We start from the raw sequence: 24,018 nt of genomic DNA on the forward strand, positions 1-24,018 counted from the left end.
CCAATGCATTGTGAATGTGGGCTAGTATAGGTCCATGTAAACGTGTCCTTACTTGTGATGTTTTTCTGTGCAATTGACAGAATGATCTGGACAGATTCTAGATACTGAGCAGTCATGAAACAAGTCAATCCTAATGAAACCAGGGTTGATTTGTTTCATTAGATGATGGGCAAAAAGGCAAATTGGGATCCAAATGTTAGCAAGCTATTTTTTAAAAAAAACTCACAAAAGTACATGCAGTCTCAGCAAAGGAGTCCTTTCTATGCCAGCTATATGTGGCAATGGGAAAATTCATTATTAGAAGTATGAGTAGTGTAGAAAAAAGAGGTTTCAGTCCAAATCAAACTTCACAGGACATTTGCCATGGATTAGAAATGGACTGCATCCCACTGACTTTAATAGACTAAAAATGATGAGTTCGGGTTTCTGTAAAATTAATTGGCTATCATGTGTAAAGAGGATTGTCGTGATTTTATTTTTGTTGTCTATTTAGAAGAGTTTCCTCTCCAGTGCCGTCCAGGATGATCTGTATGAAAGGCAAGCAATTAAAGGGATAATCCAGACAGCTACAACAGCATTCGGGTGAAGTTCAGGTTAATTGTACTTGCACACATGATAATTAGTTTATCAATTCTGCTATGAGGGTTGAACTTAATGTCCCATTTACTTCATCTTGGTTCCTTTTTGATCAAGATTTACATAAGCAGCCAGCTGTCAGTGAGGGGAAAATGAAATCAGTTTAAAATTCCATTGCACAGGGTTTAACCTTAATGCAGTTTTGTTGCTCTTACTTAGCTGTGCTGTGCTACCTCTTTAACTGGTAACAAAATCTGAGTGTTTTGGACAGGGAGCTTAACTTAACATGTTCAAATCACTCTGGCAGTGAGGGTGACATTAAAAAGGAACCATGGTTGGAAAGAACATGGAAACATGTTACCAACTTTAATGCATTAACTTGTCATATATAACAAATGAATTAAGGAGAGGTTAGCTTTAGCATCCCTGCAAATAAATCTCAAATTATTTTTCTAGTGCTCTTCTCTGCTTCACTGCATTTCTGAACTGGAGCACTATACACCATGTGTCAGTTTTTCTCAGACTATTTTCCTCCAGGTGTTTTGGACTTCAGCTCCCAGAAATCCTAGACAGTTTACCAGCTGTTAGGAATTGTGGGAGTTGAAGTCCAAAACATATGGATGAGCACAGTTTGAGAAACACTGTTAGATGAATATGTGAATGCTAGGCAAATGTTCTGGCTCTCTTCCATTATCCTTTATCTGTTAAAGCAGCTGACACCTGTTAATACAATCCTCTCAATTTTACCTCTATGTTACTAATTAATAGGTTTACCTTACTTATTCATTGATTGGTTTAACAGTTAGCCAGGGGCTCATTTCATACATATACACACCCATGACTACTTTTGGGGATTACAATAAAATGTTGACTGCCACGTACTTGGGCCCTATCCACACTGCCATCTAATTCAGTTTGAAACTGCATTATATAGTAATTATAGACTCATATAATGGAGTTTAATGAGTCTATACTAACAATTTCAAACTGTGTTATATGGCAATGTAGATGGGGCCTTGTTTGAGCCTATCGAGAGCTGGCATGGTGTAACGGTTTGAGCATTGCATTATGACTCTGGAGACCAGGGTTTGAATTCCTCCTCAAACATGGAAATCCATTACGTGACCTTGAGCAAATCATACTCCCTCAGTGGATGGCAAAGGCTAATCCCTTCTGAGCAAAGCCTGTCCAACCTCTCCCCTCCCTCAAAAAACACTATAGGTTCTTCTAAGGGTTGACATAAGTCAGAAATGACTTGATAATACATACAATAACAATTGATTGGCAGTGACTGGAATGACACTTTTTAAATTCAAGAAGTCCTGCCATATCATTTAATTGTTCCTGAAAAGTCCCTGCTTAGGTTGGCTCCTGCAATTCATCTCTGCATTATGTTAATGGAAATAGTCATAATTTGTCAAAGGGAAAGTAAATATTTAACTCACAGTATCAGGAAAACTTACATAGACACATAGGTATGTAGATTCATCAGAAGTTGGCTATTTTAATGACTGAATGGGCATGTTATTACAAAGCATTGTAGTACAATGGTGTAGCATGTAACTGAGTCACTTCTTGAATTTTTATACTTAAAAGTATGCATGTGGTGCTCTGATAGAGACCAGGGTAAGAAACACAGAGGCTCCACTTTTGATGTTAAACTTCTGTGCCTCATAGTCTTCATCAACTTTTGTGTTGCCACCTCATGCTCTATGGTGGATGCCAAGGAGACACATATGATGATGAAAAGAAATTGTGTGTGGTACTGAACTGTAGTACAGACCTCCCTCATTTTTAATACTTTGCTTTCTGATCACATACTCTTTTGACCCTTGCAAATTACAGACAAGTCCCATTCATTTGACAAGGGGTTTACATTTTCATCAGTTCTTTTTTGCCAATGAGGTTTGCTAAGAACTGCTTGCATAACTGTGCAGAGTCCCAATACTTGCCTACAGAGAGAGCAGATCCCTCCTTGAATCACTTTTTAAAGCTTTATCATGCATGCAACAAGGCAGCAGGAGATGACGGGATCCCAGCTGAGCTCTTTAAAATCTTGGAAGGTGATGCTGTCAAGGTGATGCATGCCATATGCCAGCAAATATGGAAAACACAAGATTGGCCATCAGATTGGAAAAAAATCAATTTATATCCCCATACCAAAAAAGGGAAACACTAAAGAATGCTCAAACTTCCGTACAGTGGCACTTATTTCCCATGCCAGTAAGGTAATGCTCAAGATCCTACAAGGCAGACTCCAGCAATACATGGAGCGAGAGTTGCCAGATGTCCAAGCTGGGTTTAGAAAAGGCAGAGGAACCAGAGACCAAATTGCCAATATCCGCTGGATAATGGAGGAAGCCAGGGAGTTTCAGAAAAACATCTACTTCTGCTTTATTGACTATTCTAAAGCCTTCGACTGTGTGGATCATAATAAACTATGGCATGTTCTTGGTGGTATGGGGATACCAAGTCACCTTGTCTGTCTCCTGAGAAATCTGTTTAAAGACCAAGTAGCCACAGTAAGAACAGATCACAGAACAACAGACTGGTTTAAGATTGGGAAAGGAGTATGGCAGGGCTGCATACTTTCACCCTCCCTATTCAACTTGTACTCAGAACACATTATGTGACATGCGGGGCTTGAGGAATCCAAGGCCGGAGTTAAAATTGCTGGGAGAAACATTAACAACCTTAGGTATGTGGATGATATCACTCTGATGGCCGAAAGTGAGGAAGAGCTGAGGAGCCTTATCACCAAGGTGAAAGAAGAAAGTGCAAAAGCTGGGTTGCAGTTAAATGACAAGAAAACCAAGATCATGGCAACTACACCTATTGATAACTGGCAAATAGAGGGAGAAAACATGGAGGCAGTGACAGACTTTATATTTCTAGATGCGAAGATCACTGCAGATGCAGACTGTAGCCAGGAAATCAGAAGACGTTTACTTCTTGGGAGGAGAGCAATAGCCAACCTTGGCAAAATAGTGAAGAGCAGAGACATCACACTGGCAACGAAGGTCCCCATAGTCAAAGCAATGGTATTCCCCATAGTAACCTATGGATGCGAGAGCTGGACAATAAGGAAGGCTGAAGATTGACACTTTTGAACTCTGGTGCTGGAGGAAAATCCTGAGAGTGCCTTGGACCGTGTGTTGCCTTATGGGCCTTGTAGTACCGCTCCCACTCCTAGTGCCACTTTAGCTGATGAGGATGAAAACATGGGGTTTTCTCCGGATCAACAACAGCCGGAATCCTTCCAGATGCCTGATGTTGATGTTCTTGCCCAAGAACCAATTAAAACAGACCTTGAGCAGCTCTCACCTCCCTTCGCTAGGAGGCAGTCCTTTGCTGCAGACAGGGGAGTGAAAGAGCGGGTTCGCAGGAGTTTAAGAATTGCAGCCAAACAAGACACTGATTAGCCATGTTTCCCCTGGGAAAATCCAGGGAGTCTCACATCTGGAAAGTTGGGTTTCGTTTCCTGTTCTCTAGGGAAAGAGAGCGCTGGACACCTGTTTGGCGGGAAAACGAGACCCAGTTAAAGGTGCCTGGCATGGTTGATTCCGTGCGGAGACAACAGAGCAGCTTCAGGAGTGAAATCGTGTTCCAGCCTTGGGTGGACTTCGCAAAGTCCGCAAATCCAGCTTCCTTGCCTTGCTTATTCAAGTATTCAAGAATTGCCTTGCCTTGTTCATAGTCACGGACCTTGTTCCTAGAATCAAGTTTTGTTACCAGCTTTGTTGTGGATCTTACCTAGGACCTTGAAAGACCCTGGACAATTCCCCAGACTATTGCTTGGCAATAGTGTGTGTTTCGGTTTATTGGATTTTATCTTTGGACTCTAATATCATTTATTGGACAAACTATTTCTGGACTATATTTGACCTCATTTGAAAGGTCTACTTCTGGACTATATTTTCTACTTGCTTTTATTATTCTTATATATTTCCTTAATAAAGATATTAGATAGTTTATTGGCCTCCGTGTATGGTTCTTGGTGCTCCGCTGCCTTGAGTGTGACAGACCGCAAGAAGATCCAACCAGTCCATCCTCCAGGAAATAATGCCTGGCTACTCACTGGAGGGAAGGATATTAAAGGCAAAGCTGAAGTATTTTGGCCACATCATGAGGAGACAGGAAAGCTTGGAAAAGATCACGATGCTGGGGAAAATGGAAGGAAAAAGAAAGAGAGGCTGACCAAGGGCAAGATGGATGGACGGTATTGTTGAAGTGAGTGGCTTGACCTTAAAGGAACTGGGGGCGGTGACGGCCGACAGGGAGCTCTGGCATGCACTGGTCCATGAGGTCACGAAGAGTTGGAGACAACTAAACACCTGAGCAGCAGCAGCATGCATGCAAATGGTATATAATGTGTTATTTACAATTTCAGTGGTCAGAATTAATTTACAAGCTAAAAAGAAATCTGGCTTCCAATTTTCAAGTCCACATTCTGACAGCACTCCAGTCTTCCTGTATGTTCTACTACACATGATGGAAAATGGATTGCCATGGGTTTCTGAATGCTGCAGTCCAGGCCTTGTGCCATCAAACTATTTAAAAATAATTAAAGATCACCAGTTATAGATGAAATAATTATGAAAGAATTATTTTGTAAAAGATTATAACTGTAATAACTACTAGGTACTTGAGAAAACTTGAAATTACAAACTTTCCAAGCTCTGGTATTCACAAGTTAAGCAGAAATCTAGGCAATTGTCTTTCTTTCCATCTATCTTGCTTTCTCCTTCTCTCTCTCCCTCTCCCTCTCCCTCTCGCTCTTATTTTCAATAAATATATTTTTATATATTTTTCCACAGGAACTTCAAGAACTGGAGAGGCAGAAGTTTCTTCTCTCTTTCTGGATCAATATACTAAAAACTAAAATAATTATTCCAAGGGATACTCTCACACAGAAAAAACTAAATAGCATAATTAAGAGAAATATGCGGAATGTTTGTTTTTCATGACAATGATCCAGTTCGTTAGTTCTGATTTATTCAGGCTGCAAATAAAGATAAAAAGCTTTTTTCAGTATGCACATTGATTTGTAAGCCTCATCTCTTTTCACATCAGTCTATGGGATATGCCACTACTATTTCAAACAAGGTACTAACAGAGAGGGGGTGATTTGCAAAGAAGCACTTAGTAAATCCACAGTCCGATACAAGTACAATGCTAGGCCTTGTCACTCTGTCATACCCTTGCCCACTCTGTCCTTCACAAGAAAGCATCTGCTTGATTTCTGTGTTGGTAATCATATCATGAAAAGGATGTCTTCCGGTGTTGACTGACAAGTTGAAGTCAGAAAGATAGTCAAACTGAGATGGATTCTGCATACCGTGCCTGACATGCTAGTATAAATACACATGACTCTGTCAGTACAATTAGGATCACAGCCCTGACTTGGTGAAGCAGTCCAAGGAATGGATATATATCAAATGACCAATGCTTACTATGGGTAAGTCTAGGGTCATAGCACAGAGACAGGAAAGCACCAATGCTGTCTCAGGGGGTTAGCTGCCTCTGACCACAACCATCACCATTTCCCACCCAGGCATTCAAAAAGGCTAGAAGCTTCACCACAGTGGAGAGAGTAGAGAGCGTTGATGTTTTTTTTCCGGTTATCCTAATACAAAGTTCTTGCGTTTTGTCACTATATTCAGAGGAGGGGATATTTGTTTTAACAATAAGAGTTAAGTTAGAAAAATCGCATTGATAAGTCAATCCAGGTTTTTTGAGTTTATTTTTTTTGACTAAAATTTCTAAACCTATACAGAATTATATAGGGTACACTCTACCAGCCCAAGAACCCCAAACCAGATGAAAGCTTTGTTCACCCGTGTTCTGATTGCCAACAGAATGGGTTTCCTTGTCTTCACCTGATGCTTGCTCAGTAAACAGGGGGAATTATGATATGGCAATCGTGTCACAATTGGGACTAAGTAGTGATAATAACTATGGAATACCTACAGATGAGTAAGGTATTTAGAAGATCTAAATAATGGGCATCCAGACTGATTGAAAAGTCCCAGATTTTGTTCCTATTCTTCCCAGTTTAATAATGGGTTAAAATAAACCAACATGGGCTATAAAAAGTCTCTAAACATATCAGGAGCTGACATGCATCAAACAGCTACATAAGGAGAAGGAGGTCCAATCTATGAGTGATTAGAACATGGATGATTCCAGCAAGTTAGAGGGAGGTAGATTAAGCCAGGAGAAGTTACATAGTTTTCCTTTGTTTCATTTGTTCTTTTGTTACTTTCATTACCTTTGGGAGCATGTAACAGGAAGGCCCCTCTACGTACAAAAATCAGCTCCACACGAAAGCAACAGGGGCCTATCCCGGCTCCTCACCTGCTTTTCTTGAGCACTGGCACTCCATGCCTCCTTGCCTTGCAAAGAGAGTGCATGTGTGTGGCATGCAGGCCCAGAAGGTGCATGCACCTGCCTGCAGTCAAGAGCCTCCTCTAGAGTAAGAATGAGAACTTGCCTCCTTGCCTTGGAAACAGAGTTCGTGTGTGTGTGGCGTGTAGGCCCAGAAAACATATACAAGAGCCTGCCTGCAGCCAAGCACCTTTCCTTTAGAGTAGAAATAGCTTCAATGCCTAAAATGATGGGAAGGCTCCCCCCATAATGGACTGATAGAAAACAGATCTTTCGGCACCCCAGAACAAAAACAGATATCCGCCCTCCCGATTTCAGGAGACTCTCAAAAAATTAATGGAGGCCCCCACTGAAAGCCAAGGACACGAAATGGGTCAAGGTCTATCCTGAAAGCACAACCCTACTAAGTAGCTGATAGAATATATTTGATAATATTTTTGTGCAAAAACCTCTGACGTCTCTCTGTCCCCATCCTTCTTGGTACATTTAAATGTGAGATTACTGCAGGATAACATAATTTTTCTCTTGCAGTGGAAGGAATGATTCAAGGAAGAAATAGTTGAGGATTTAACATTCCAAATGCAGGGGGTAAAAGATGTTACCCAGTCATTCAAATTGGGCTCACAGATTTTCTGGGTTGTATATTTCAAATGCATCCGAAGGAAAATAATCACCTGGTATTAAATCTGCCTTCGGTTGGTTTACATATGTAAAGATATGTACAGAGATTCACATATCTCAGGGTGAAGGGCCAAAATTAAGTCTATAGCTCAAACTGAAGCATTTGCAATACATTGCATTTATCACAAATACACTAAAGCAGAAAACATTGCTTATAGACTCTGCCTTGCATCTACCATTATATTTTCAAAATAAACAAAAAAAGATTTATTTGTTCCTGGAATTGAACTGAACCATTTATAAGACCAGACAAGCTTAAAGAGGATCAGAAATCATCTTTCCTCTCAAGAGAAAATAATATAAGTTTAGATTCCATTGAGTATCAGTGAAAATGATTTGTAACAGGCCTCAGGTCCAAAAGGAGCGCCACATTCCTACTCACAGCCTGAACAGTAGAGCAGACTGTATATATAAAAGAAATCAATACTAATATTAAAAAAGCAGGTGCATGCAATAAAGGCAATAAGATATTGTAAGTCAAACTTTAGAGAGTAAAATTTGTCTTGCTGTGCCAAGAGAGAAAGGAAACAAAGCTTCTACATGCTTCTGGTCTTTGTTTCTGCCATGGCACATTCACATTGTTAAAACAGTGGCCTCGTCAGGAAAATATTTAACCCCTCTCAGTCAGATGATTAACCAAGAGGCACAAGATTAACTTTAAAAACATCGACTATTGACATTATTAAAACAATTAGAGCCACGCACATCAGAATCCCATGTTTCCTATTAGGGATTATTACAAAAGAAATGCCCCAAATTTAAAGTCATTACTCCAATTAGACTTCTTCACATCAATCTTTTATGGTTTGATTGCAATATGGCTAATGTTTTTGTGCCGGAGCAGGAAGCTTGATTTTACCTCAAGGTCACATGTCATTCAGTCAGAACCTATAAGAATAATATGCACTGTTTGTGTTGTAGTTAATTATTCTTTTTTAGCAATCAAAATTCACTTTTTCTCATGTCCATGATTAGATACAATTTGCATCAATCAAACAGAAAACAGAAATGCCGTGTAAGGGCTACATTTTAGTAAGTACATTAAATCTAAGCTAACATAGCTTGCATTTCATTCTGTTTGAGGCAACACTTAATGCTTTTTGCACTTATGCCAACAAAGAATCAAACTAAATCTAGTGAACGGGGAATGTGGCAACCTTCTCCTCTTTTGTAACTGGTATTTCTCTCTCAACAAACAGACACTCTATTGTACCTTCAACTTTTTCCACATAACAGACCTCAAGTACTCTTCTCCTGTACTTTTTCTATCAATCTTTGTACACTAAGAATGTGAAGCATGATCTCAAATTTTTCATTTTTGAAGTCTCAAGGAGGTTTCACTTCCTTTATGAGAACAAGACATAGAGAGCTTTGCTTGTGATTCAGGTTTCTGTAAGTTGTCACAGAAAACTATCCTCTTTCCCCTTTGCAAATTAAACCATACACTTGAGCTTGGGGCAAGCATTTTACCAGCTATCTGCATCACAGAAGTAAGCTATCTTATTTCAACAACAGAAATGCCAGAAGTGAAAATGTAGTGCCTTTCTCTACCTGAACTCCCATAAAACCAGCTGAGAGCATTTGGACCAAATTACAAAGCTTCCTGCTCTCCAGGATCTCTTATTCTTGAGAAATCTTCTTATTTCTGATTCATCTTTACTTTTAAGGAAACTGGTGTCTGTTGCTTAGTGACTCAACATGGCACTGCAGCGAACAAAGACATTTTAATTAACCAAACACTGTTAATCCATTTTAAATACAAAATAAGTCTGATGTACATACACTTACGGATGCCAGGATTTAATTTTCCCTGTCTTGAAACTGGACACACATGCAAATATACTAGCAGTACTGACAAATGTATTAATTAAAGGTAAAGGTTTTCCCCAGACAATAGGTCTAATCGTGTCTGACTCTGGGGGTTGGTGCTAATCTCAATTTCTAAGCCAAAGAGCCGGCGTTGTCTGCAGACACCTCCAAGGTCATGTGGCTGGCATGGAGCACTGTTACCTTCCCCCCCAGAGTAGGACCTATTCATCTCACATTTGCATGTTTTTGGACTGCTAGGTTGGCAGAAGCTGGGGCTAACAGTGGGAGCTCACCCCACTCCCCAGATTCAAACTGCCAACCTTTCAGTCAGCAAGTTCAGCAGCTCAGCTATTCAAACCACTGTGCCACCAGTGGTTCCTGACAAATGTATTAACTCCTATTATAATACAAATAATTTGAATTGAAATTTTATAAGTTGTCAGGATTTATTCTCAAAATTGAGGTAGACATGCTTTAAAAATGCATTTGACACTGGATAGTTTTTTTTAATGGAACTTAATTCAGTTTATTCAGTTTCAAACTAATGTTATTATTGTACTGTTTTGTACTGTTATTCACAATTGTTTATTTCTGTTCTTCTCCAAGTATTTTGTGGGGTGTGAACAGTACAACACTAATGTACCAACACTACAAACACTATTAGGGTTTTTCCTTTGGGTTCTTGTGCCTTTAGACATACATTTACTGTTTGTAATTTCACCTCACTTTCTATCTTCCCACTTAGCATGGCAGCAGGATTTGAGATGAATAACCTGTAAAGTTTTCTTTGAAACATTATCATTACAGTTTTAGTTTCTGTACCTTTGAAGATTTAATGATAATTTTGCTATTTTTTAAATAAAAAAATGAAAAATGAGAGAAAGCAGTAATTAATGCCTTGCTGATACTGGGCAAGTTAGAAGCACTATTCTAAGGGGCAACTAAGAGCTTATTAATCAACAATCTGGCTGCCCTTGCTTTACAGGAAGCTGTAAATGGCAGTAAATCTAGTAGCAGCAAACTTTTAATTGAAATTGCCAAAGAAGGGAGGAGGGGGAGAAAGAAAGAGAGAGATACTGGAAAGAACTCCCTTCTGAATAACCTTTGTGGTTTAAACCCATCGCAGAATTTAGCATGAATAAGCATACCAAATGCACTGAAATTCATCTCTTATCTTCTTGTTGACAGGAATAATGTTGGAAGATATAACACAGGGGTCCTCAAACTTTTAGAGAAGAGGGCCGGTCCACAATCCTTCAGACTGTGGAGGGGCCGAATTATCATTTGGAAAAAAAAAAAAACAAGTTCCTATGCACACTGCACATGTCTTATTTGTAGTGCAAAACAACAACAACAATGAAAGAACAATACAATATTTAAAAATGAAAACAATTGTAACCAACATAAACCTATCAGGATTTCAATGGGAAGTGTGGACCTGCTTCTGGCCAATGAGATAGTTAATTAGGATTGTTGTTGTGTCATTTCAGACTTTGGGTGAGGCTAAGTCTAAAATTGGAGCCTCCGATGGCTCAGTGTGTTAAAGCACTGAGCTGTTGAACGTGCAGAGCGAAAAGTCCCAGGTTCAAACCCGGGGAGCAGAGTGAGCGCCCGCTGTTAGCTCCAGCTTCTGCCAACCTAGCAGTTCGAAAACATGCAAATGTGAGTAGATCAATAGGTACTGCTCTGGCGGGAAAATAACGGCGTTCCATGGAGTCATACTGGCCACATGACCTTGGAGGTGTCTATAGACAACGCCAGCTCTTTGGCTTAGAAATGAAGATGAGCACCAACCCCCAGAGTTGGACACGACTGGACTTAATGTCAGGGGAAACCTTTACCTTTACCTTTGAAGTCTAAAATTATTTATTTATTCATTTACTACATTTATTTATTACATTTATATCCCGCCCTTCTCACCCCGAAGGGGACTCAGAGCAGCTGTATGTACATACAATATATTATATTATTAGCATATCACATTAGCATTATATATTACTATATTGAACTATACCACTATACTGTAATATTATATGTAATATATAACATATACTTAATATTATTATATGGAATTATTATTAGTATTATATTGTATAACATTATAATATTATTATCAATATTATATGTATATACAATATATTATATTATTTAAAATGATATAAAAATATTATATTATAAAACTGAGGGCAGGGGCCAGGTAAATGACCTTGGAGGGCCGCATCCGGCCCCCGGGCCTTAGTTTGGGGACCCCTGATATAACACTAAATCAGAATGAATTTTAGCTTTTAATTTGTTTCCCAGTGATTTATTTATCATGTCAGAAGCGAGGGTACAAGTTGTAATGTATTTGAAAATACAAACAAAGTTAAAAAAACTTGTCCTTTGACCAGTAGCTGGCCACTTGGAGTGCCTCTGGTGTTGCTATAAGAAGGTCCTCCATAGTGCACGTGGCAGGGCTCAGACTGCACTGTAGTAGGTGATCTGTGGTTTGCTCTTCTCCACACTCGCATGTCGTGGACTCCACTTTGTAGCCCCATTTCTTAAGATTGGCTTTGCATTTCATGGTGCCAAAACGCAGTCTTTTCAGTGCTTTCCAAGTCACCCAGTCTTCTGTGTGCCCAGGAGGGAATCACTTATCCGGAGTCAGCCTCCCAATTGAGGTTCCCGGTTTTAACCTGCCACTTTTGGATTCTCGCTTGCTGAGGTGTTCCTGCGAGTATCTCTGTAGATCTTAGAAAACCATTTCTTGATTTAAGGTGTTGACATGCTGGCTGATATCTGAAAAGGGGATGGGCCGGAGATGTCAATGCTTTGGTTCTTTCATTGCTGGCTGCTACTTCCCAGCGGATGTCAGGTGGTGCAATGCCAGCTAAACAGTATAATTTCTCCAGTGGTGTAGGGCATAGACACCCTGTGATAATGCGGCATGTTTCATTAAGAGCCACATCCACTGTTTTAACATGGTGAGATGTATTCCACACTGGGCATGCTTATTCAGCAGCAGATTCCCAGTGATTCCCAGATTTCCCAGTGTGGAGAGCTGAGGTGGCAGAGGAATGGAATCCCCTTTGAATCCCACCGCTGCCACCAATTGTGGAGAGCTGAGGTGGCAGGGGAATGGAATCCCCTTTGAATCCCACCGCTGCCACCAATTTATGTAAGAAGCTGAGGTGGCAGAGGATGGAATCCCTTTTGAATCCCACCGCTGTCACCAAATTGTGGAGAGCTGAGGTGGCAGAGGAATGGAATCCCCTTTGAATCCCACCGCTGCCACCAATTGTGGAGAGCTGAGGTGGCAGAGGAATGGAATCCCCTTTGAATCCCACCGCTGCCACCAATTGTGGAGAGCTGAGGTGGCAGAGGAATGGAATCCCCTTTGAATCCCACCGCTGCCACCAATTTATGTAAGGAGCTGAGGTGGCAGAGGATGGAATCCCTTTTGAATCCCACCACTGCCACCAATTATGTAAAGAACTTAATGTGGAGGTGCTGAGGGTGACAGGGAATGGAGTCCCTTTTAGAATCCCCTCAGCCTTGCCACCAATATGTACAGAGGTGAGGTGTCTGACAGGAATGTGTGTCAGAGATGGAACACTTTTTAATCCCACACACACACACAGATACCACCACTTAATAAAGATGTTTTGTGAGAGATGCTGTTAATTAATGATTTGTTTGATTATCTTCTTCGCTGCCACCAATGGAGAGACGTCAGGCAGATGGTACTGGTTCTTATAAGCTTTCTCTATTTGTTCCAATTCAGGTGTTGATGTTACTTAACTTAATATGAGAGTATGACAGAGGCTTGATTAGAATAAAATCAAAACAAGTTTATTGCAGGTACAGAGCTTGATGGTTTCAGATAACTTGGTAAAGGCACTTCACTTAATGGTTACAAACGGTTATAAGGTGGTTAAACTTTCAAAAATACTTCTTTCTCTGGATTACACTAAACCCTGATCCTCCTGGATCCCCTGGGATTAATGTTCCCTAATCCACAGATTCTATAACTGACCCTAGACAAATCACCTAACTTGCCTAGTCTGGTCTAACCTAAATCTGACTCAAATCTCTCTATTTAAGCCAGCCTGATTCTCCACACAAGAATCAGATCCTTACCTGTGACTAGGAAATCACAGACTCCTAAAATAAATCCTTTTATTTTAGGCCTGACTCAAATTCTTCTGAGTCACCCTGATTCTCCACCTGAGACTCAGTTCCTTCACTGTGAATGGAAATCACAGACTGCTTTTGGGTTTTTAAAATATTCCCCCTTTTCCTTTCCAGGCGGCGGTTGGCTCCGCCCCTGTTGCTATGGTAACCTGCTCTAGCATTCTAAGATGGCTACCTTCCCCCATACATAATGTCAATTCAAATACTCACCATTTTAACTTAGCCAAACCTGGCTGTATAAACAAAATCAAATACACATATCATCTATAAACAAAATACAATTATACACTTCTTCACACCCAGTGATTGTGGACGCAAGACCTCAACAGTGTTTATGCTGGAATCCCACCCAGGGAGAGCATGGATGAGCTCCCTCTATCAGCTCCAGCTCCATGCGGGGACATGAGAGAAGCCTCCCATAAGGATGGTTAAAAACATCAAAAACATCCTGGCGTCCCCTGGGCAACGTCCTTGCAGAGGGCCAATTCTCTCATACCAGAAGTGACTTAGGTTGCTCCTGACATGAAAAAAAAATGTTGGAAGCAATCTACCTCACAGGGTCTTGCTGGATTTCCTGCTTGTTTCTGGCTAGAAAAATCAATGATATTTATTCTCAGTTGATAAATTAGCAAGTAAATCAGAAAGTAATAATATGACTGATAGGAGCTTTTGGTGCTACTGAGCTAAAATAACGATAAAATGGGGTCCATGGTGTTCTCTATGGTGGTAATTTCCTTTGTCTGCAACAACAATCTGGATGGACCATTGTGATGTTCAAGAGAAGTCAAAAGAAACTGATTATTTCATGCAATTTAGAAACTGTGATCCTTGGTATCTTCCTGTCTTTCCATATATCTCAGTCATTCTTTCTGCTTAGTAATTCCAGAAACACAAATATTGCACAGTTTGGTACTTTCTCATATTAGTGTGATGCTTTACTGTAAAATGAAACCTACTGACATGTATGTATTATAACCTTTTCAGCTACCTTTCTTTGGTCTTGTTCTAATCATACACAGAAATGAAGCTATTCCAGCCATGATAGACCAATAATGGGGAGGGTATAGATGTTTTGTTTACCACCAAGGTAATTTTTGATGTATCTGTGGGGATTTTTTACTTGGCAAAACTACTGGTCTATTGAAGAAAGTTGCAGTTGACAATATTGTACAGTTCAGAAAGCCATTTTATACATCAATTCTAACCCTTGATTTCTTTTTACTGTCATTTTCACACCAGCTACCTATCCACACTGTCAGCCAGACTGAGATCAAAGCTCTTTGGATTCCTTATTCTAGTAAGTCATACTGTTTGACTAGATCTTTAAAAATACTACATAAAGTGACTTGTTCTGTTCTTAACATTTTTTAAAAATGATTTAGGTCATTACCATTTGTATGAAAGATTGCAGCTACAACCAAGAAACTCAAATTGATGTCTAACAGATGTAATTTACAGTGGTGATTAGCTGTCACTGCAGAATAAAATCTGATATTTTAAAATAGCAAGTCTAATATTTTCCTACTAATTACAGCAATTTATATTGCTGAAACAGTTAATGCAGTGTGTGTGTGTGCGAGAGAGGGGGGGGGGATAGAATAATGGAGCAAGGAAGTTTTCTGGTGGGAAAAATATCTGCCTAAATTGAATTTCAAGTGGTAAAAGACAACTCTCACTGGGCATATCTTTAGTCCTATTCATTCTTGTCTTTGAGTGCTATGAATTCTTCTCTTTCATTTCCTGAATATTTCACTCATTTAAAATTTGTTATACCTTACAGAAAGCCACACTTTACCATGTAAGCAGATCACTTTGCCAAAAACAAACACATTGCACACACAAAGCTCTTCTGATAGCATCTGTATTTTTCTACCTTTTCCTTTGCTCCCCTCTATGTCACATAAAATGAAAATAAATTCATGGAAGAACAGTAAGTCTTGTATCTATCTAACATGTTTCAAGAGGATCTGTGAAAGTGCCTGCCAAGCTACAAGAACCTGTTATTGCTCTAAAGCAAAGTAACGCAGACACATGCTGTGATTTAACAGTGTAAAATGGGACTGGACCGTGAACTCTAGCAAGGCACCCAAACCAATGACTTTTCACACATTCCCTGTTCAATTCATCAAGGAAACTAGAGCAGTCTGTGTCACATTCTGTGATCTATCACCCTTTTTGTTTTTGTTACACTGGTCCATTTCTTGTTTCCTTGCAAGACCATTTTATCTCATTTTAAAGTGGTGCAAACCTACCCACAATTGATTGGAGAATGAGTCTTGCATCTGTTGACTTCTTCTTCTGCCACTTTTTAAAACAAAATTTCCCCAGGTCAGTACCGTATAGGACAGAGGCAATCAAGGGTCTGAAGTTCCAACCTGAGCCTTATTGGGCCAGTTGCTATGCGGCAGGGCACACCTATTTCAGAGCTATTAATTTTTGGCTGGATAAAACTCGGTTTAATCCATGTGCTTCACAGCAGGATGTGCTAGTCTCTTTTCCTTTCTTTAAACATTAGCATCTGTTGACTTCAGAATGAACAGCACAATATCTTGCAGGCTTTACCATATTGTATAAAACATTATGACAGATGGATGGTTCTTATGGAATGTTCCTTGATTATTCTTTTGCTTGAAATGTCAAATGTAAATAAGAAGGAAGCCTTTTTCAATGCTGTGTTTTAGGGAATTAAATCAGTGTGAGACATATATCTGACAAAGCCCATGGAGAACTCTTCTTTACTATTTATGAATCTTTTCTAAGAACTTACTCAGTAAAGAAATTAATATATGTGCACCCAGCTCATTGTGCTGTTGAATCTCCAGTTCAGTACAAGACTCAAATATAAAAATAAAAGGAATATATTGACAATATTTTTGAAATGAAATGTACAACTATTTGTGCATATAGTGAACCCCTGGTACCATTGAGATTTGTCTGTTGATGCTGAAGTCCTGTTATATACAATGGTATGCAGTGTTCCTTCACTTATCATGGGGTTTACGTTCCAGGACCACCCGCAATAAGTGAAAATCTGCGAAGTAGGGACACTATATTTATTCTATGTGTGGAGGAGAGCAAACCACAGACCACTTACTACAATGTAGTCTGTACTTTATTTTACTAGTTACAATATACAGTACACCAGCAGAGAAGAATGGAAGCTAAATAACCATTTTTTATTTCCAATCCTTCCCTACCCTCCCCCCTCTCCCTTTATTTCTCCCTTTCCCCACCTTCCAAAACCCTTTGCACACCACAAAAACCTGTGAAACAGTGAAAATACCATGATAAATGGGTACATTAATGTCAATCGAAAACCCACGAAACAGCGAGGGAGCAGAAAGTAAACCGCAAAGTAGCGAGGGAACACTGTAATAAAATGGTGCCACTTGTATAAAGTTGCAAAAACAAGATTTCCCTTTGGAAATTTGAATACCTTTGAGCTGTGGATGGTTGAATCTGTGGATGCAGAATCTATGGATATGAAGTATCTATGGATCCTATACTGTCACACATCAATCTATCTAAAATTTAAATTCTACTGGTTATTTTGTCATTCCATATTTAGTTTCCTCAAGAAAGTCAATGGTGTCTTCTGTTTTCCCAGTCCATTTTTTTATTCCTAGGCATCTTGGCAGCAGTGTCTCAGACAGCAATATCCTTCTTTCTAGCAGAATTGGAGTGACATCTACACAGATCCCTTATCCCACCGGATCGGCCCTGGTTTACAGAGTACCTACCCCAGCCCCTGTAGATTCAGGAGGGAATCTTGACCACTGAATGGCACCAAAGCTGGTTTGGTACTGCCAGACAGCCACCTTTACCTTCCTTTTTCATAGTCCTTATCTCTGAAGTCTCCAGACATAACATGGGTCCTACCGGTTGGTTGTTCCCCAGAGTGACATTGAGAACAATGGGGCAAAGCTGCACATTAAACCAGGTTAGCTCCATGTGTAGTTTTAGAGTTTTAGAGTTGGTTCAGACATTCTTCACTCCAGTTGTTTGGTGTAGATGTGCCCTGGGTCTGTATTGAATCCCTCAAAAAGGCATCCATCTTGTCCCCAGTCCCCAATCTCTTTATAAATCTAGGAATTTTACTGGCAGTACACCAGAGAGTCCTTACCTGCTTTCTTATGAGTCTTAGCAGCCTTCTTCTATCTCTCTCTTATTTATAGCAGTTGTGCCTCAGAGAGCGTTTTCTTGTTCTTAAAAAGATATATCATGATTATTGCTTACAGCTCCCCTTTTACTTTCAAGTAGTCCTTCATTTGAAGTTTTGACTTGGAACTTGCCACTGCATATTGGTTGAAAAAATACAATCAAATGTTGAGATGTCTATCATAATGCACTGATGAGTTATGGGAGTCCCCCTTGGGAATCTGTACTTTTAAAATTTAAAGTGGGCATCACTACTGATGTCATTTCCATGTGTCAGGAGTACTGTGCAGAGGGGTCTGTCCTGCCAGCAGGCCTGTCCAGTAAGTTTCTTGGGGGAGAAATGGGGGGCTCGGTTCCATCCCTCAAGGGAAAACCCAGGGTTTGTGTTTGGGGTGGGGACATAAACCCAAGGGGGTTATTTTATCCTGCTTCCTCCTGGATATCTGCCATGTCTGGAAAGATCCATAGTAGTACAACTTGCGACAAAAACCCAAAAACACTCATTCAAATCATTTAGTAAATACAGTAGAGTCTCACTTATCCAAGCTAAACGGGCCGGCAGAAGCTTGGATAAGCGAATATCTTGGATAATAAGGAGGGATTAAGGAAAAGCCTATTAAGCATCAAATTAGGATATGATTTTACAAATTAAGCATCAACACATCATGTTATACAACAAATTTGACAGAAAAAGTAGTTCAATATGCAGTAATGTTATGTTGTAATTACTGTATTTACAAATTTAGCACCAAAAGATCACGATATATTGAAAACATTGACTACAAAAATGGCTTGGATAATCCAGAAACTTGGATAAGCGAGGCTTGGATAAGTGAGACTCTACTGTAGTGCAATGTCCCAATGAGTTATGACTGCTACAGACAAAGGCCCCCTGTACACTGCCATATAATGTAGTTTAAAACAGCATTATATGACAGTGTAGATGGGGCCAAAGAGACAGAAACCCTCTTTCTGTTTCTGTATCCACACAGTTCTTAACTCATGCCGACATATAGTTGCATAGAACAAGATGCGTATGGTTGTGTTTGTAAAATAAATAGGGAGCATGTATTGTGAATCGGGATTGCATGTTGTGCATTTTAACTGGGCACACAGAGCAATTTCTGTGATATCTGAATCTCAGCCAGGGGAAATGACATAAGGGAAAATAGCACTTTCTTCTACCCTAATCTTCCAAATCCAGACTGCATAAAGAATAGCAGACCTCTTCCAGAAATATTAAATGCTTCATACCACCATGACTTCTGGTGACAGAGGGAGAGAAACAGAGATAAAAATTAAGCCAGGTATGAGATGCTGGCCAGTTTAAAGGTTACTCCAGCAAACAGGCAATTAGCGCTTTTCTCTGCAGCAACGAGTTTAGCTCAGAAAGATGTCTCAGACACAGTACAATGGATGAATAAACTGTCTTTGTAATCTCATTTGTCACAAGTCCAGCTGCAGGTGCTTTTCACTGAATTAGCAGGAAATGAATGGCTTCTTTTTAAAGAGGGACAATGGCATGTCGTAAAGCTTTTGAGAGCAACCATTGCAAAAGTCCATTGCCACAAACCATGGGTTCCAGTTACCTATTGCAAGTTTGAGTGAAATAACATTGGGAACAGAGTTTTATATAGGTTTACAGACTGGAAATGTAAATATTTCAACTTTGGCTCTTTCTGTGAGCTCTTTGACAGCTTACAAGAGTTCTTGGAACACAGGCACACAGTGTCACCTGTGTGGCATGGCATTCATAACTAGCACCTTTTCTGCTTTGAGACGTTGTCAGACAGCTGGGGATTTTTCAAAATGGAAGGTCAGAACATGCTAAGTTTTTATATACATTTATATTCTACTATTGTTCGAGATCACAGGCTATGTATGCAGCTTCCACTCCCTTTCATCTTTATAAAGTTATCCAGTGAAAGGTAAGTTTAGACACAATGACTGAAAGGGATTCATAGTTGAGTAAGGTTTTTAACCTAGGTCTACCCATTGCCAAGCAAATAATAACCATGACACCGCAAGGCTCTCATATGACTGTTGATAGGTGGCAGGTGCTCTACAAAATAGAATAGATAAAGCAAATTGTGTGAAGGCCATTACTGGCCCATTGAAACAAGCACTGGACATCAGGAAACAAATATTCTATTCAAGGTTTTACAATGGGTTTTATTTTATTTGAACTAAATTTGGCTTAGTTTAAAACTTGTCCTTTCTCCCATGTACAACCAAAATTGCTTACAATTTGGATCAAAAAGGAATACAGCTGAAATGAATAATAAAGTAATGAAATTACATAAATATCACAATAAACAGTAACAAAGAGCTATTTTTTTTAAAAAATAAATAAAAGTGCTTAAAATAGAACTAATGAAAATGAAGTACAGGTTGAGTATCATTATCTCAATTTCTGAGATCTGGAATAAGATGGGACACAAAACTATGTAGGTATTTTTTTTGTTACTTTCTGTTCTCAGGAAAGGCATCTTAGTCTTCTTCCAAGATTCTACTAGACATGGGCTGTACCACAATTTCAACATGACGTATCCCTGGTGGCCATGCTGACCCAGGATGAAGTTGAATCATAGTTTTACACTTCACCTCTTGCATCTTCACAGTTTTAAGGAACCAGAAACCATATATTGCATTTTATAATGGAAGACACCATCGTTCTGAATTCTGAAGTCCACCTTGGTACTAGTGTTCGTGTTTTCATCGGGGGTAATCTTAAAACCATGGGAAACACAAGTTCTAAGTTTAAGATCCCGAGGCCACCCAGGGCTTGACCTATTTAAGGCTCTGTGGGTTTCTTTTACAAAAAAGTGGCATTACTATTTTCTTGCCAACCATCAGTTTGACAGCCCCACATTAGTATTACTGTGTCAACAGAAGCTACATTTAAAAGGGCATAATTATTGTTTAATGTTTAATATTTACACAGTGCTTTCCAAATCTCAGAGCACTCCACAGGATGGGGTGGAAATTACAAAACAATACATCAAAGGGGAAATGAGCACACAAGGCTCCATATAATCTAGCCATATATTCCATGAGAAATTAAACAGCTGCCAGATCTACATACAGTATCTATAGTAAATATGGAGCCACGTTGCTCTAATCTAATAAAGGATATAGTAAATGTGAAACATTGTCTAAAGCCCAATTACATTCATCTCTCTAAGCAAACAAAGACAGCTGGCTTTTTCAAATGGAACTATCAGTGTCAGATCGGCTCCTTTTACGACCCAAGGCAAAAGTCAACAATAATAAGACAAATTATCCATCTCCAAAGGAAAAGATTTAATTTCTTTGGCAACCAATATAAACTGTTACCTTTACAAGTACCATTGATGGAATACTTTGAAGAAAACAGAGATAATGCAAACATGGCAATTGGAAAAGAAATGCAGTAATCTACTTCTGTAATATACAATTCAAGTAAAATCGACTGAATGCCCAAGACTGCCAAACAGAAGTGATTTGGTGAATGCAGGAACTCTACTGGATTTTACTTCCACTCTATAGCTTGCTCTGAGTTGAAGAGGAGCTCTGTTGTTGAAGGTGTGTGCTTTCAAGTCATTCCAATTTAGTGTAATTCTAAAGTGCAGCTATCACTGGGTTTTCTTAGCAAGATTTGTTCACTGAGGGGGGTGGGTGCCCCTTTGAGGTCGAGGGGATGTGAGTTCTCTGAGGTCATGCAGTGGGTTTCCATGGCCAAGTGGGAATCCAAATCCTGGTCTCCAGAGACATAATCCAATACTCAAACTACTACACCATGCTGGCTAGCTAAATAGGAGCTTTACTGATGCTGGAAAACTGAAAGGATATGTGAACAGAAGAGTTTCCGTTTAATTCATAACAGCTGCAAAAAGAGTCACAAAAAATAAGAGTAGATCCTTCACCCCAGCAGTGATGGATCTACTGGCTATCTTTTTTCTATGAGTTAGTATTAGTACTGGTGTTCAAAACAACATGACAGGAGCCTGTGAACATGATCTGGAATCTTTTCTGGGTGCAGCTGGTGCTCCCCACAAAGCGGAAGTTTCCAAAAATCAGACCCATATTCAACTCTAACCTTTTCTACAGGTATATGTCTAATTACACAAGTTGTTTCCATTCTTCCTATACTTCGTGTCTCAGAAATGATACAATAAGTATGTAATACAAAGGACTTTGGCCTGAATGATCCTGACTTGACAGCCCTGCAAGACTGTAAGACTTTAGTTAGGGTTGCAGTGAGCTTATTGTTTCTATATGCACTGAATCCATTGCTTTAATAATTTAACTCATTAGGACCTCTGCATATGATTTAGGAGTCCTCCTCAAGTGTTTTTTTAATTCTAAAGGACTGATCTATTTTTCTGATGAAAATTATATCATAGGCATACGTTTGAGGACAGGAATATAGACTTTCCCACCTAGGCTTTCTCAGTGTACCAATTTTCTGATTGTGAAAATGCAAATATGTGTCATTATTTATTGTGGAAATTTAGTAACCCAAAGAGTAAAATTCCTGAATGCAATTTAAAATAAAGTAAAATATATATATTTTAAAAATCTAGGCATTTATTTCATCTAAGTGAATGATTGGGACTGACTTTAAATTCATTTAGAGCAGACCTTATGTTGTGACTGTGCCTTTGGGGATTATGGTTGATGGTGATGGAATTCGAAGAGGAAGAAAAAACCCTCGTGATGAGGGTTCACTGGAGGAGTTGCGCAGGAAGCGACTTAGAGAGCTATATGGGGGATCTTCTGAGGAAGATTCAGATGGGGAGATGGATGCTGAGGAACAGGTGGTGGCTGGGGAAGTGGGCACTGAATGGGCACAGCCACCGGAGATGTCTGGGGATTTGGGGCCTATGGATACTTCTGAACCTGGGGTTTCTGTAGGAGCTGATCCCAATTGGGATGCTTGGAGAAGGGAAGATGGTTCTTTAAGTGTTCATGGGGCTAAGTGTGGGCAGGATGATTGGGACTCCGACGAATTGCTAGGTACTCCAGATCCACGAGCTCTAGCTGTGTGGAGCTCAGACTCTGAGTAGATTGGGACACCTGGTGTTTGGGTGTGAGTGTTTGGTCACCCAGGAGGAAGGGGAATAAAATGGGAATGTTTGGCCACTGCACTTTGCGTGTGGCAAGGTGTTGCTGAGGCGCCATTGGGATCTCTGTGTTTCCATGAAGACTGGACTTGGACTATGATTTGAATCTGCTGATATCACCTAGCTTGGCTCTCGCTGTGTCTTATCGTGGACCTGTTTTGGATGACTGCACCCTCTTCGGACTTTGGATTGAATTTGACCTGGCTTCTGTCTACACCCTCTGACTGACGGCTACTCCCGGCTTCTGACTATTGGTTTGTCTTTCGGAATTTCTGCTGCCTCCTGACCTGACCTTGGACTCCTCGGTCAGCGGCTAGTCATCATCCCTTTGAGGCTTTCGGCTTATCTGCACTGTGGAAGCAGCTTTATTGCTTTTCTAGTTTGTTTATTTTCCAGCAATTAACTCTATTTGTTTTCCAAAGCTGAATTGAAGCGTTATTTAGTTTTTTATTGAATGCCAGCATGGGAAATTAGCGTGGCTCGTTTTTGAGTTATTATTGTCCAATCTACTCTCGAAACACTGAAAAGTGAAGTGTTTCAAGGATATTTCCTGTGTTTATGTTATTTTCTGGCTTATCTTCGGAATAAACTCTGTTTGTATGTTAACTGGCGTCTGACTCTTGACACCTTAGTTGGACATGAACAGAACAATGCTTGAGTGCCCATAAATATAATCATAATAGAATTATGAAACAAATGCAATTCCAGGAATTCTGCCAACCTCACCAACCAAATGGATTTGCTGCTGTAGTTGTGCAGCTCTGTGGATCGGTGTTTGCTAGAAAAACAGAATATATGACCCTAATTAGGGCTGCTAGTAAGATGCACTTTAAACCACTTGCCTTGCAAACCACTTTAGACTATTTTGCCTTAGAACTCTTACTGTGATACTTAATTTCAAGCTACTTCAAAGAATTCATGCAACCATATTGACTAGCAAAAAGCTAGATAGATTTTTTGAGACAACTTAAATGTTCAGATGTATCTTATTGAGCAATCCTGTCCTATCAAATTAAGCTGGCATTTCATGCAGAGTTTTTGCTTCTGGCTTCTGTCAGTCGAAAAGGTTTCTGAAAGACCTCAGTATTGGACAGAGAAGAAACTAAGAAGAAACTTGAAAGCCACACAG

This window comes from Anolis carolinensis, chromosome 2 (genome assembly GCF_035594765.1).
Source record: "Anolis carolinensis isolate JA03-04 chromosome 2, rAnoCar3.1.pri, whole genome shotgun sequence".
NCBI lineage: Eukaryota > Metazoa > Chordata > Lepidosauria > Squamata > Dactyloidae > Anolis > Anolis carolinensis.